The 16938-nt window shown below is 40.4% G+C and overlaps 1 pseudogene; it reads left to right on the top strand.

Annotated features, from left to right (window-relative positions):
- Positions 1-16635, top strand: part of LOC138080808 (craniofacial development protein 2-like) — a 44533-nt pseudogene extending 27898 nt beyond the window's left edge.
- Positions 16636-16938: the final 303 nt, after the last annotated feature.

The raw sequence follows: 16938 nt of genomic DNA, 5'->3' as shown, positions 1-16938 counted from the left end.
CACCAAGCAAGAAAAAAAAAAGAACACTAATTTTTTTTCTCCTTTTAAGCATAAAGCTGAAAGATTTGTTAGCAACAGGAGGAATTCAAACCAGCTAAGGAGAGGGGTTGATTCTGTCACCTCAGTTGTCTGCTTAGGGCACAAGGACTCCAGGCATGAAATTCACAGAAACCTGGAGGATTTCTGGGTACAAGCATTTCAGTGAGGGCTGGTGAGCACTAGTTATAAGAGCTTGGAGTGAGTATTAAAAAAGGACAGCACGTTTTTAATTAGCACCATAACAAAGAGGGGAAAAAGAAAGCACATACAAAAAAAAGCATACAAAACTTTCCAGAACTTTTTGTGGTTCTATTCTTTATGTATTTTTATGAGATCATCTGCTTGGAAATGTATTGTTTGAAAAACTAAACGAAGTTCCTTTAAAAACTCCCTAGATTAAACTGATTGTAACGTCAGAATACCATAAGCCTTGTGTTTATGAAACATCTTTCATGATATGGGGGAAAGAGAACGGGATTTGAACTCAAGAAGTGAATCCATGCTCCACAATTTACTAGCTGTGTGATTCTGGGTGAATCACCAACCCTTTAAACTTTAGTTTCCTCATTTGTAATACCAGTTCAGTTCAGTTGCTCAGGCATGTCTGACTCTGCAACCCCATGGAGTGCAGGCTTCCCTGTCCATCACCAATTCCTGGAGCTTACTTAAATTCATGTCCATCGAGTTGGTGATGCCATCCAACCATTTCATCCTCTGTCGTCCACTTTTCCTCCTGCCTTCAGTCTTTCCCAGCAGCAGGATCTTTTCCAATGAGTCAGTTCTTCACATCAGGTAAAACCAAATTGAAGGGGCTGTTGTGAGAATTTGATGAGCTAATATTTTTGAACTTGTGTTATCAATTTTCAAGTGCAATGCTGCTGCTACTGCTGCTGCTAAGTCGCTTCAGTCGTGTCCGACCCTGTGCAACCCCAGAGACGGCGGCCCACCAGGCTCCCACGTCCCTGGGATTCTCCAGGCAAGAACCCTGGAATGGGTTGCCTTTTCCTTCTCCAATTCATGAAAGTGAAACGTGAAAGTGAAGTCGCTCAGTCATGTCCGACTCTTGGCGACCCCACGGACTACAGCCTACCAGGCTCCTCCGTCCATGGGATTTTCCAGGCAAGAGCACTGGAGTGGGGTGCCAGTGCCTTCTCCTTCAAGTGCAATAGTGGCATTTGTCAGGGTTGGGAACTCATGTACACCTGTGGCGGATTCATGTCAATGTATGGCAAAACCAATACAGTATTGTAAAGTAAAATAAAATAAAATAAAAGCTTCCCTGTTTGTCCTTGGAGAGGAGGTAGACTTAATATCCACTTCTCCCTTAGCCACCCACCCCATTTTCCTATGGAGCCAGTTAGTGTATGTATTATACATTGCATATATATTACAGTATAATTAGTATTATATACACACACTAATATTGTTATATATCTGAATAGTATATATGCTAATTATCAATTAGCATATATTATATATCTATGTGGAGAGCTGTATATCTATATGTTTATCTGTATCTGTGTCTTGCTATTACTGTAGCAAGAACATCCTTTCTTTAGCATTTCCACTGTCACTCGTAATCTCTTTCCTAAATGGTTGAAATAGCCAGATTGGCTGTCTTTGTGCTGACTTCCTAACCTGAAACAACCTAAGTTAAATGTATATCTGACCGTGTCACCTAACCTTAGGAGTCTGTAGCCCAGTATAATGTTCAAGGTCCTCAGTTTAGTCCAGTGGCTCTCAACCAGGGGATCTTGCCCCTTCAGGGCCATTGACAATGTCTGGAGACATTTTTGTCTGTCACAGTGGGGAATGGGACGTATATGTGCTGCTGACACCTGGTGCGTGAAGGCCAGGGATGCTGTTAAACATCCTATAACACTCAGGACAGCCACCGTAACACGAATCATTCTGCTCAACATGTCAGCAGCGCTGAGGTTGGAAACCTGAGTTCAGCCCATGGGATCTCTCTGATAAGCTTCTACTCACATCAGTTTCCAGCTTCATTGCCGCCCTTACATCTTGGCCTCTAGCCAAGGTGAACTACTGTCAGATCTCTTGGTCATTTCAACAGTTCCCAAACTGTGTGTGGCATCTCTAGGCCTGTGTCCTGGCTGGCCTTCCCGCTTTGAACATGCTTCCCTTGGCTTCTTCAGCTATGAGCTCACCTTCTCATTCTCTTGTGTATCCCCTTGAGTCTTACATCCTTTAGGAGGCCTTTCACTCCCCCTGGGCCCTTTCTCTGCATGTCCACAGCCCTCTGCCTTCTTCTCTCACTTGACTTATCTCACTGTAATGAGATGGATTTTAGTCTACCATGACATCTTTTTGGACCTGACTCTCCCACCCTTCAGTGAGGTCAGAAAAGTCTGGGACCATTTCTCCTACGTCTTTGTATCCCCAGATGCTTGGAACTATCTGGCCACATAATCTTGGTAATTATGTGTTGATTGACAAAGAAAACAAATCCAGATCAATGGCCATCTTATAACAGAAGCTACTGGACTCTTTTGCAATGTTATAAGGTGAACCACTTGAGCAAGGATTCTGTCCCATCATTCTTGTGGCTGCTGTGTGCCCCGGATTGTCAAGGACAGTCCCATTTCACTAACAGGAGTTAAAACATATTGATCCTTAGCTCCTCTAAGCCAGGGACATGCAAGGATTTAATATTTTTCTAAAAAATTATTCAATATAAAATTCTACTGAATCCCAACTCTTATACAACTTCTCATTACTTCCATTTTACAGATGTGGAAAATGAGGCTGGCAAGTTAAGAAAATACATTATACACAGTTGATGAAGCCAGAGTTTAACCTAGGCATTCAGACCCCAGAGACCACCCTCTCAGCTGCTGTGTTGTACCCATCCTTTGTCAGATCCACTGTCCTGATTTGTGGTCCCCTGGGGACACAGTTTCAGTGGGTCTGCATTTTAGAGATGAAGAAATAGAGCTTGGGAGATAATCATCAATGACACATCCCCGTATAACATCCAAACTAGAAATTGAAGTTTTTCCACACAACAACATCTCAAGGATCCAACTAAGCCTATATTTGTCCAAATTTGCCCATCTGCATTTGCAGGTCTCACATGAGAACAGACCCTCAGAGTCTTAGTGTCCACCTTGGGGATCTGCCACAAATAGATCTTTGGTGATTACTTAAGTCCCTAGAAATCTTTCCCAGATCTGAGACAGCTTTGATTCCTGTCTGGGACAAGTTCTACATCCTGGGAGGTCTTTGTGCTGAATCCCATTTGCTACAGATCTCTAAAAGCTTCCAGGCTGCTTAACTCTTCCCAAACTTTTTGGTTTAAAAATACATTTCTCATCAGTGGGTCTGGGTGCATTCTTTGTGCCTAGAGAATGCTGTTCCCTTCAACTTTGGAGCAGGCTAGTACACAGCACAGACCAAAAAATGTGATACTCTGTTTCCAGACTGAATGGGCTAAAAGCACAATGTGGGCTGAGGGGTTTCCCACACAAATCTAAGAAGAGGGCTTTGCTTTTCCAGGGTGGTCCAGTGGCCTTGGATTGCAGTTGGCCCTATTTTCTGGGGTCCTTTGGGAAATCTCTTACTGCAGAAATTCTCACTTTTTCTTTTTTTACTCCATAGTGGGAAAATAGCCTACTTTCAAGGTTGTCATTTATAATTCCTGACGTGCTATAGATATGTGCTTTGCAAACACCCATCTTAACATCAGTACCAGGAAGTTCAGTTCAGTTCAGTTGCTCAGTCATGTCCGACACTTTGCGACCCTATCGACTGCAGCACACAAGGCTTCCCTGTCCATCGCCAAATCCCAGAGCTTACTCAGACTCATGTCCATCGAGTTGGTGATGCCATCCAAAGATCTCATCCTCTGTCCTTCTCTTCTCCTCCTGCCTTCAATCTTCCCAGGATCAGGGTCTTTTCTAATGAGTCAGTTCTTCACATCAGGTGGCCAAAGGATTGGAGTTTCAGCTTCACCATCAGTCCTTCCAATGAATATTCAGGACTGATTTCCTTTAGGATTAACTAGTTTGATCTCATTGTTGTCCAAGGGACTTTCAAGAGTCTTCTCCAGCACCACAGTTCAAAAGCATCAATTCTTTGGCACTCAGATGTCTTTATAGTCCAACTCTCACATCTATACAGGAGTACTGGGAAAACCATAGCTTTGATTATATGGACCTTCACTGGCAAAGTAATATGTCTGCTTTTTATATGCTGTTTAGATTGGTCATAGCTTTCTTCCAAGGAGCAAGTGTCTTTCAATTTCATGGCCGCAGTCACCGTCCACAGTGATTTTGGAGCACAAGAAAATAAAGTCTCTCGCTGTTTGTTTCTCCATCTATTTGCCATGAAGTGATGGGACTGGATGCCATGATCTTCATTTTCTGAATGCTGAGTTTTAAGCCAACTTTTTCACTCTCCTCTTTCACCTTCATCAAGAGGATCTTTAGTTCCTCTTTACTTTCTGCCATAATGGTGGTGTCATCTGCATATCTGAGGTTATTGATATTTCTCTCAGCAATCTTCATTCCAGCTTGTGCTTCATCCAGCCTAGCATTTCACATGATGTACTCTGCATATAAGTTAAATAAACAGAGTGACAATATACAGCCTTGACATACTCCTTTACCATTTTGGAACCAGTTTGTTGTTCCATGTTCAATTCTAACTGTTGCTTCTTGACCTGCATACAGATTTCTCAGGAGTCAGGTAAGGTGGTCTGGGATTCCCATCTCTTGAAGAATTTTCCAGTTTTTCATGATCTACACAGAAGGCTTTGGCATAATCAATAAAGCAGAAGTAGATGTTTTTCTGGAATTCTCTTGCTTTTTCTATGATCCAACAGATGTTGGCAACTTGATCTCTGGTTCCTCTGACTTTTCTAAATCCAGCTTGAACATCTGCAAGTTCACAGTTTGAGTATTGTTAAAGCCTAGCTTGGAGATTTTGAGCATTACATTGCTAGCGTGTGAGATGATTGCGATTGTGTGGTACTTTGAACATTCTTTGTCATTGTCCTTCTTTGGAATTGGAATGAAAACTGACCTTTTCCAGTCCTGTGGCCACTGCTGAGTTTTCCAAATTTGCTGGCATATTGAGTGCAGCACTTTCACAGCATCATCTTTTAGGGTTTGAAATAGCTCAACTGGAATTCCACCACCTCTGCTAGCTTTGTTCATAGTGATGCTTCCTAAGGCCCACTGAATCTCACATTCCAGGATGTCTGGCTCTAGGTGAGTGATCACACCATCGTGATTATCTGGGTCATGAAGATCTTTTTTGTACAGTTCTTCTGTATATTCTTGCCACCTCTTCTGCTTCTGTTAGGTCCATACCATTTCTGTCCTTTATTGTATCCGTCTTCCCATGAAATGTTCCCTTGGTATCTCTAATTTTCTTGAAGAGATCACTAATCTTTCCCATCCTATTGTTTTCCTCTTTTTCTTTGCACTGATCACTGAGGCAGGCTTTCTTATCTCTCTTTGCTATTCTTTGGAACTCTGCATTCAGAAGCTTATCTTTCCTTTTCTCCTTTGCCTTTAGCTTCTCTTCTTTTCTCAGCTATTTGTAAGGGCTCATCAGACAGCCATTTTGCTTTTTTGCATTTCTTTTTTTGGGGGATGGTCTTCATCACTGCCTCCTGTACAATATCATGGACCTCCATCCATAGTTCTTTAGGCACTCTGTCTATCAGATCTAATCCCTTGAATGTATTTGTCACTTCCACTGTATAATCATAGGGGATTTGATTTAGGTCATACCTGAATGGTCTAGCGGTTCTCCCTACTTTCTTCAATTTGAGTCTGAATTTGGTAATAAGGAGTTCATGATCTGAGCCACAGTCAGCTCCTGATCTTGTTTTTGCTGACTGTATAGAGCTTTTCTATCTTTGTCTGCAAGGAATGTAATCAATCTGATTTTGGTATTGACCATCTGGTGATGTAGAGAAGACTCTACACATGTTGTTGGAAGAGGGTATTTACTATGACCAGTGAGTTCTCTTGGTAAAACTCTATTAGCCTTTGCCCTGCTTCATTTTGTATTCCAAGGCCAAGTTTGCCAGTTATTCCAGGTAACTCTTGACTTCCTACTTTGCATTCAAGTCCCCTATGATTAACAGGACATCTTTTTTGGTTGTTAGTTCTAGAAGGTCCTGTAGGTCTTCATAGAACCATTCTGCTTCAGCTTCTTCAGCGTTACTGGTTGGAGCATAGACTTGGATTACTGTGATATTGGGGTTTGCCTTGGAAATGGACATATATCATTTTGTCGTTTTTGAGATTGCACCCAAGTACTGTATTTTGGACTTTTTTGTTGACTATGAGGGCTACTCCATTTCTTCTAAGGGATTCTTGCCCACAGTAGTAGATATTATGTTATCTACATTAGACAGCTAAGGTGAGGGAAGCTTAAGAGGTAAAGTAGGTAAAGTAACTTATCCAAGTTTGCATGTCTATCCAAGCAAATACAGAGACGTGATTTTAACCCAGTATCAGAGTCAGAATTTTCACACAGCATTCTTTAGCTTCAAACTCATTTTCACCAAATGTTAATACTCAATATATTAAAACAATTCCCTGTGCTTTGCTATTTCTCTATTTTTTGTTCTTTAAAGAAAAGTGAGTGTGCATTACTATTTACCAACATGAAACCTCCACCCCACAATGCTTTGTATCAAGGACTCTGTGGCTCCAGATCTTCTACCAGAAACATCTTCTCATCCCAGGGTGTACTGCCTGCCTGGCCATGTTGAAGCCTCTATTACATCCATGTTCAGCTTCCCAGGTGATCAGCACAGGTGACTGGATGAGCCTCCCTGTTCCCTCATAGAGTGACACCCCTCTTTCCTTTGGAGCTCAGTGTCTACCCTCAGGAGTGCTGACACCTACATGATCCTCGGGTTGTCGAACACATCATCCTATTCTTGAAGTTCTTTCGACCTTACCTTAATCTTTTCCGAAGTACCATTCCCAGACAGCTGGCTTGGGTAAATTTAGTTGCCAAGAAGATATATCTCCAGTTATCTCAAATATGGAGCCAATGTGGTGCTATGTATACAGAGAGCTGTGCGTTGACTCCATCAGGTCTGGTTCCCAGCTTTGCCAAATAGCTGTTTGAACATGGACAAGTCCTTTAAGTTTGCTGAAGCTCATTGTCCTCATCTGTGTATGGCGATCATAAGGCCTATCTCCCAGGATTGTTTTGAGAATTGCTTGGATAGAGCTTGTCACTGTGCCACCTTATAAATAAATAGTGCTCATGATGCCCATTATTATTTTGAGCACCCCTTCCCTGAAAATCTAGGTGATGCTTCATCCTAAGCAGCTTTTATAATTTGTGTGCCTGGGGGGAGGGGGTGGATTCTTGTCTCATTCCCTCCAAGATAGGTTGGAATAAATCCTTTGTGCAAATTATCCACTGTAGCTTATGAACAGACTGTGTGATTCTGTAATTTTTTTCACAAGTGAAGCTTGTGTACGTGCTTATTTCACATGGTGATGTTAAGGATTAAGATCAACTGAACGTTGAAATACCTTTGTAAACTATAAAGTAGCATGTATTTCTGTTTATGATTTTTTTTAATCAAAATTTTTCCATTATAATTGACATAATACAATGCTTACATTTTAAGTTTATACTTTGATGAGTTTTGACAAATGTATGGTACAAGGGCAACTGCCACCTCAATACGACACAAAGTAGTTCTATCACTCCAGAAACTTCTCTCATGGTCTTTGTAGGTTCCCTCCCCACCCCCATCCTTGCCTAAGACCAGCATGTATCAGATTTCTATTACAGTTAATTAGCTTTACAAGATCAAGAGCTTCCTGTAAGTGGAATCATATTGGGTGTGTCCTATCATGTCTGGCCTCTTTCACTCCGTGTTTGAGATTCATTCATGTTGTTGCATCGATCAGTAGCTCATTTGTTTTTATTGCTGAGTAGTATTCCATTGTTTAAATATACTTCAGTTTGGTTATCTACTCACCAGCTGATAAACTTTCGGGTTATTTCCAGTTTGGGGCTATTATGAATAAAACTTACTTAAATATTCACATAAAATCACTTTGTGAATACATGTTTTCTTTTCTTTTAGGCAGTTACCTATGATTGAAATTGCTGAGTTGTAAGATAAGTCTATGATTAACTTTGGAAGAAACCATGTAGTAGCTGCAACATTTTACTCTACAAGTAGCAATGTATGAGCTGCCCCCTTATCCTTGTCAACACTTGGTATAGTTATTGGTCTATTAATTATAGCAATTTTTGTAGGTATATAATGGAGTCTGGTTGAGGATTAAAGATGTTTACTATCTTTATTCACTTATGGTCATTCAAATACTTTCTTTACTTAGGTATCTCTTTAAATCTTTGGCAAAGTTATTTTTATTTTTTTCTCTTCTTATCAAGTTGGAGGAGTTCTTTTTATTTTCTAGTTCTTTGTCATATATCTGTATTATGAATATTTTCTTCCAGCAGTTGACATTTTCCATTTCTTTGTAGTGTCTTTTAAAGAACAGAGCATTTCAATTTTGATGATAAATTTATAATTTTTTTCTTTTACGTTGCATGCTTTTTGTGTCTTGTTTAAGGAATTTGCATTTCATTTGCCTACCCAAAGTTTATAAAGATTTTCTCCTTTGTTTTCTTCCAGAGTTCTTACAGTTTTACCCTTTATGCTATGTCTGTGGTTCATTTTAAATTAACTTTGTGTATGGCATGAAGTAGGAATGGAGATTATGGGTTTTTATTTGGGGGAGGAGTTTGGTACATGGATGTACAGTGGTTGCAGAACCCCATGTTGAAAATACTCTCGTTTCACATTGAATTACACTGGTGTATTTTGCAAAAATCAGCTGGACATATATGTATGAGTTTATGTCTGGACTTTCTAGTCCTTCTCATTGATCTATTGATGAATCTGTATCCTTAGTCAATAGATGAGGTCTTGCTTAACAAAGTTTATGGTAAATCTTTGCATTATGTTGTGTAACTCATCTAACCTTTGTCCTTTTTTACTATTACTTTTGCTATTTGTGGCCCTTTTCATTTCCATATACATTTTTGAGTCATCTTGTCTTCTAGAATTTTAGCTAAGGTTGCACTGGATCCATGAATCAATTTGTAGAGAATGGACATATTAACAATACTGAGCTTTCTGACCATAAACATATACCTATATATTTATTTAGATTTTTAAAAACCTATTTCATAAAATTTTCTAGTGTTCAGTGTGGAGCTTTTCTACATCTTTCATTAATTTATTTTAAAGAACGTTATATTTTTCATGCTATTGCAAGTGCTATTTTAAAATTTAATTTTCTCATTATTTGCTCCGAGTTTTAACATTTATAGAAGGAAAACTAGCTTGGTACTGGATATTCTATCATAAGCCAGAAGCAAGGTTTTATTTTTAATAATAAACATGGGAATGTTGAAGTATCTCCTCATGAACTGCTATTTTTCTTCTTTCTAAAATGCTTCCAGGACTCTCAACAAAATAGACATTTTTTTTGTCTCTGTTAGGTTTCAAAGCATTAAACAGATGGGCAGATTGTGTGTGTGCACACGTGTGTGTTTGTGTACACATATGTGCTCTTGATGCTACTACTTGAATTTCATAAATTCTCTTCTGGAGAAATTTACCAGTATCACTTTTTTGGGGGGCAGGGAAGGGCATCATTGGTAAACTAAGACCAATTTGTGAGCATAGAAGATATAATATTATTTTTGGTTCATTCACAAGTCTGAGAAGCATCTCAAACTTCCCAATGCCCAATTAGAAGCATTGCTGAAATATTATCTGAATGGCCAAGCAAGCCCTACCCCCCAAAAAACAGGGTAAATATTGACTTATTCAACTAAGTTATTATATTTGCATTTGAAGCACTTTTGGAGACTTGATGAAGGTATTAAAATAAAAAGAAGAAGACTGAAAAATAGCCCACTCATGTAACTTCTTTATTGTTGTTCAATTGCTAAGTCCTGTTCGAGTCTTTGCAATCTCATGGGCTGTAGTACACCAGGCTCCTCTGTCCTTCACTATCACCTGGAGTTTGCTCAAATTCATGTCCATTGAGTTGGTACCATTTCATCCTCTGCCCCCTTCTCTTTTTGCTTTCAATCCTTCCCGTTATTAGGCTCTTTTCCAGTGAGCTGGCTCTTCACATCAGGTGGCCAGAGTATTGGAGCTTCAGCTTCAGCCTCAGTCCTTCTAATGAACATTCAGGGTTGATTTCCTTTAAAATTGACTGTTTTGTTCTCTTTGCAGTCCAAGGGACTCTCAAGATCTTCTCCAGCCCCACAGATCAAAAGGATCGATTCTTCAGCACTCAGATTTCTTTATGGTCCAACTCTCACATCCATACATGACTCCTGGAAAAACCATAACTTTGACTATAGGGACCTTTGTTGGCAAAATGATGTCTCTGCTTTTCAATACGCTGTCTAGGTTTGTCATAGCTTTCCTTACAAGGAGCAAGGGTCTTTTATATTCCTGGCTGTAGTCACCATCTGCAGTAACTTTGGAGCCCAAGAAAATAAAGTCTCTCAATGTTTTCATTGTTTCCCCAACTATTTGCCATGAAGTGATGGGACCACCTGCCATGTTCTTCGTTTTCTGAATGTTGAGTTTTTAAGCCAACTTTTTCACTCTCCTCTTTCACCGTCATCAAGAGGCTCTTTAGTTCCTCTTCACTTTCTGTTATAAGCATGGTGTCATCTGCATATCTGAGATTACTGATATTTCTCCTAGCAATCTTGATTCCAGCTTGTGATTCATCCAAGTTGGCATTTCTAATTATGTGCTCTGCATAGAAGTTAAATAAGCAGGGTGACAATATACAGCCTTGTCATACTCCTTTCCCAGTTTTGAACCAGTCAGGAGTTCCATGTCTGGTTCTGTTTCTTCTTGACCCTCATATAGGTTTCTCAGGAGACCCCATGCACAGTAGCCCACCAGGCTCCTTCTGTCCATGGGATTTCCCACACAAGAATACGGGAGTAGGTTGCCATTTCATTCTCTAGGGATCTTCCTAACCCAGGGATTGAATCCATGTCCCCTGCATTGGCAGGTGGATTCTTTACTACTGAGTCATCAGGAAAGCCCACATAAGTTCTTAAACAAAAGAACTTCACATTATTGATAATGAAATATTTTTGTGTCATACTTTCTACTTTTTAAAACATTTTCACTTTCCACATTAAACATATGTTTCTAGATACATATATGTATTCTCTTCCATCTGCCTTGAGCACCACTCCTTTCTCTCTCTGACCGTTTAGTCATTCTTCAACAATAATCTAATTTGTTGCCAACCTCCACACCTATACCTCCATAACTTTATTACAACTCCTGTCATAATATTCCTCCTTCTGCCTTGGTCCACAACTTCTCGATGTCCCCATGATACATTTTACATTCAATCATATTATTAGCAAGTATTACTTATGCCTCAATTCTGCTCAAAATACAGTGTCATTGAAACATCACAGGCATTTTCAAATACCCGAGGTAGCATTTGTAGAGTTTTTCTTCCTTTCTATGAGTGCAATTCTGCCAGCATTCGGGATTTGTTTTAGGTGTCTTCTTTTCCCACATTCGAGGAACGGGAATCAATCCTCAATGCATGCAGACAAAGGTACGAAAGATATGCCACAGGTCACATGATGATTTCTGAAAAACCTAATTCAGAGGCAGTATTGAGGGTGGGAGTAGAAGGAGCTCAAGGTCAAAGGTCCTGGGTGCTGGTCCTGACTTTATCAGCAACCAACTCGTTGACCAGCCCAATACTTGCCACGCAAAAAAGTATTTATTGATGAGTAAATAAACTTTAAGAAGTTGCTAACCTCTGTTTGCCCTAGTTTCTACAACTCAGAATAAAGGAGTTGGAGCTGATGGTCTCTAATGCCATTTCAGCTTTATAATTCATAAACTTCTTATGATTCTTTAGTACCTAAATCTGTCATTATAGTAAAACTTATTGTTTAGATAACAGGGAAAGGAGGCTAGAAATGGCATTTATAGAGGGCATTTTTTCTATCTTTGGGGATGTTTAAACATAAATCATACTGATCAATCCTACCCTCTCATTTCTATAGGTTCTGTTAGATTTTCATTATCTTTCTAGTTTCTCCAAGTCAAATTTTAAGTAAGCAAGGATTAAGAACCAATCTTCTAGAATGAGACAGAAAGGAAATGAACAGCTCTATGAAGAGAGATGAGTGCTTTAGACTTGGTATAGTCATTCAGTTCAGTTCAGTCACTCAGTCGTGTCCAACTCTTTGCAACCCCATGACTGCAGCACGCCAGGCCTCTCTGTCCATCACCAACTCCCGGAGTTCACTCAGACTCATGTCCATCGAGTCCATGATGCCATCCAGCCATCTCATCCTCTGTCATCCCCTTCTCCTCCTGCCCCCAATCCCTCCCAGCATCAGAGACTTTTCCAATGAGTCAACTCTTCGCATGAGGTGGCCAAAGTTCTGGAGTTTCTGCTTTAGCATCATTCCATCCAAAGAAATCCCAGGGCTGATCTCCTTCAGAATGGACTGGTTGGATCTCCTTGCAGTCCAAGGGACTCTCAAGAGTCTTCTCCAACACCACAGTTCAAAAGCATCAATTCTTCGGCGCTCAGCCTTCTTCACAGTCCAACTCTCACATCCATACATGACTACTGGAAAAACCATAGCCTTGACTAGACGGACCTTAGTCGGCAAAGTAATGTCTCTGCTTTTGAATATGCTATCTAGGTTGGTCATGACTTTTCTTCCAAGGAGTAAGTGTCTTTTAATTTCATGGCTGCAGTCACCATCTGCAGTGATTTTGGAGCCCAGAAAAATAAAGTCTGACACTGTTTCCACTGTTTCCCCATCTATTTCCCATGAAGTGATGGGACTAGATGCCATGATCTTCGTTTTCTGAATGTTGAGTTTTAAGCCAACTTTTTCACTCTCCTCTTTCACTTTCATCAAGAGGCTTTTGAGTTCCTCTTCACTTTCTGCCATAAGGGTGGTTGTCATCTGCATATCTGAGGTTATTGATATTTCTCCCGGCAATCTTGATTCCAGCTTGTGTTTCTTCTAGTCCAGCGTTTCTCATGTTGTACTCTGCGTATAAGTTAAATAAGCAGGGTGACAATATACAGCCTTGACGTACTACTTTTCCTATTTGGAGCCAGTCTATTGTTCCATGTCCAGTTCTAACTGTTGCTTCCTGACCTGCATACAGATTTCTCAAGAGGCAGGTCAGGTGATCTTTTATACCCATCTCTTTCAGAATTTTCCACAGTTTATTGTGATCCACAGTCAAAGGCTTTGGCATAGTCTATAAAGCAGAAATAGATGTTTTTCTGGAACTCTCTTGCTTGTTCCATGATCCAGCGGATGTTGGCAATTTGATCTCTGGTTCCTTTGCCTTTTCTAAAACTAGCTTGAACATCAGGAAGTTCACGGTTCACATATTGCTGAAGCCTGGCTTGAAGAATTTTGAGCATTACTTTACTAGCGTGTGAGATGAGTGCAATTGTGTGGTAGTTTGAGCATTCTTTGGCATTGCCTTTCTTTGGGATTGGGATGAAAACTGACCTTCTCCAGTCCTGTGGCCACTGCTGAGTATTCCAAATTTGCTGGCACACTGAGTGCAGCACTTTCACAGCATCATCTTTCAAGATTTGAAACAGCTCCACTGGAATTCCATCACCTCCACTAGCTTTGTTCATAGTGATACTTTCTAAAGCCCACTTGACATCACATTCCAGGATGTCTAGCTCTTGATTAGTGATCACACCATCATAGTTATCTGGGTCATGAAGATATTTTTTGTACAGTTCTTCCGTGTATTCTTGCCACCTCTTCTTAATCTCTTCTGCTTCTGTTAGGTCCATACCATTTCTGTCCTTTATCGAGCCCATCTATGCATGAAATGTTTTCTTGGTATCTCTAATTTTCTTGAAGAGATCTCTCGTCTTTCCCATTCTGTTCTTTTCCTCTATTTCTTTGCATTGATCGCTGAAGAAGGCTTTCTTATCTCTTCTTCCTCTTCTCTGGAACTCTGCATTCAGATGCTTATATCTTTCCTTTTCTCCTTTGCTTTTCGCCTCTCTTCTTTTCACAGCTATTTGTAAGGCCTCCCCAGACAGCCATTTTGCTTTTTTGCAGTTCTTTTCCATGGGGATGGTCTTGATCCCTGTCTCCTGTACAATGTCATGAACCTCATTCCATAGTTCATCAGGCACTCTATCTGACAGATCTAGGCCCTTAAATCTGTTTCTCACTTCCACTGTATATTCATAGGGGATTTGATTGAGGTCGTACCTGAATGGTCTAGCGGTTTTCCCTACTTTCTTCAATTTGAGTCTGAATTTGGTAACAAGGAGTTCATGATCTGAGCCACAGTCAGCTCCTGGTCTTGTTTTTGTTGACTGTATAGAGCTTCTCCATCTTTGGCTGCAAAGAATATAATCAGTCTAATTTCAGTGTTGACCATCTGGTGATGTCGATGTGTAGAATCTTCTCTTGTGTTGTTGGAAGAGGGTGTTTGCTATGACCAATGCATTTTCTTGGAAAAACTCTATTAATCTTGCCCTGATTCATTCCACATTCCAAGGCCAAATTTGCCTGTTACTCCAGGTGTTTCTTGATTTCCTACTTTTGCATTCCAGTCCCCTATAATGAAAAGGACATCTATTTTGGGTGTTAGTTCTAAAAGGTCTTGTAGGTCTCCATAAAACTGTTCAGCTTCTTCAGCGTTACTGGTTGGGGCATAGACTTGGATAACTGTTATATTGAATGGTTTGCCTTGGAAATGAACAGAGATCATTCTGTCGTTTTTGAGATTGCATCCAAGGTACAGTCATTATTTACATGCTAATGTGTATTTCTAATGCACTTGAAGCTGAGCTAAGTAAATATACCGTTTCCTTGAAGTTGATTGATTGATTTCCTTAATTACCTCATTTGTACCTTCTATAAAGATAAATTTAGTACAATTCCTATCACAGAATTCAAGTAAGTGGAAGGTTTGAGTTAATGAACTCTTACTGTGTGTGTGTGTGTGTGTGTGTGTGTGTGTGTGTGTGTGTGTGTGTGTGTGCTCAGTCATGTCTGACTCTTTGCAACCCCATGGATTGTAGCCAATCAGGCTCCTCTGTCCATGGGATTTTCCAGGCAAAAATATTGGATGCCATTTCCTTCTTCTGAGTGAACTCTTACTTCATATGCTATATAAGGATGTTTGATAGAATAGACATTTTCTTGGGCAGGATAATCTTTGGATTTTGTTTGCTCCATGAAATATGACTCCTCTCCATAGCTGCCAAACAGAAATCCCCTTTGTTGCACAGCCATCCTTCTTCTCTTTCACTGTTTGGGAGATTGATTACCTTAGGTTGTGCTCCTTCTGAAGGAAAACTGGTCAGATTTGATCATGTCAGGGGACATACAGCACAGAGCTTTGTGCACTCTTTGGATGCTGGGCTCTAGAATCAAGGTCTAGATCCGTGATATTTCCTGGATCACCCTGTGTATGAGTTTGCTAGGGCTGCTGCGAGACGGGCAGGTCATGGTGGAGAGGTCTGACAGAATGTGGTCCACTGGAGAAGGGAATGGCAAGCCACTTTAGTATTCTTGCCTTGAGAACCCCATGAACAGTAGGAAAAGGCAAAATAATAGGATACTGAAAGAGGAACTCCCCAGGTCAGTAGGTGCCCAATATGCTACTGGAGATCAGTGGAGAAATAACTCTAGAAAGAATGAAGGGATGGAGCCAAAGCAAAACCAATACCCAGCTGTGGATGCGACTGGTGATAGAAGCAAGGTCCGATGCTGTAAAGAGCAATATTGCATAGGAAGCTGGAATGTCAGGTCCATGAATCAAGGCAAATTGGAAGTGGTCAAATAAGAGATGGCAAGACTGAACGTTGGCATCCTAGGAATCAGCGAACTAAAATGGACTGGAATAGGTGAATTTAACTCAGATGACCATTAAATCTACTACTGTGGGCAGGAATCCCTCAGAAGAAATGGAGTAGCCTTCATGGTCAACAAAAGAGTCTGAAATGCAGTACTTAGATGCAATCTCAAAAACAACAGAATGATCTCTGTTTGTCTCCAAGGCAAACCATTCAATATCACAGTAATCCAAGTCTATGCCCCAACCAGTAATGCTGAAGAATCTGAAGTTGAACGGTTCTATGAAGACCTATAAGACCTTGTAGAACTAACACCCAAAAAAGATGTCTTTTTCATTATAGGGGACTGGAATGCAAAAGTAGGAAGTCAAGAAACACCTGGAGTAACAGGCAAATTTGGCCTTGGAATGCGGAATGAAGCAGGGCAAACACTAATAGCGTTTGGCCAAGAAAATGCACTGGTCATAGCAAACACCCTCTTCCAACAACACAAGAGAAGACTCTATACATGGACATCACCAGATGGTCAACACCAAAATCAGATTGATTCTGTTCTTTTTAGCCAAAGATGGAAAGCTCTATACAGTCAACAAAAACAAGACCAGGAGCTGACTGTGGCTCAGATCATGAACTCCATATTGCCAAATTCAGACTTAAATTGAAGAAAGTAGGGAAAACCGCTAGACCATTCAGGTATGACCTCAATCAAATCCCTTATGATTATACAGTGGAAGTGAGAAACAGATTTAAGGGCCTAGATCTGACAGATAGAGTGCCTGATGAACTATGGAATGAGGTTCATGACGTTGTACAGGAGACAGGGATCAAGACCATCCCCATGGAAAAGAACTGCAAAAAAGCAAAATGGCTGTCTGGGGAGGCCTTACAAATAGCTGTGAAAAGAAGAGAGGCGAAAAGCAAAGGAGAAAAGGAAAGATATAAGCATCTGAATGCAGAGTTCCAGAGAATAGCAAGAAGAGATAAGAAAGCC

Source organism: Capricornis sumatraensis, chromosome 6 (assembly GCF_032405125.1).
Source record: "Capricornis sumatraensis isolate serow.1 chromosome 6, serow.2, whole genome shotgun sequence".
NCBI classification, from domain to species: Eukaryota; Metazoa; Chordata; class Mammalia; order Artiodactyla; family Bovidae; genus Capricornis; species Capricornis sumatraensis.
This window is presented reverse-complemented; position numbering and strand designations above follow the sequence as displayed.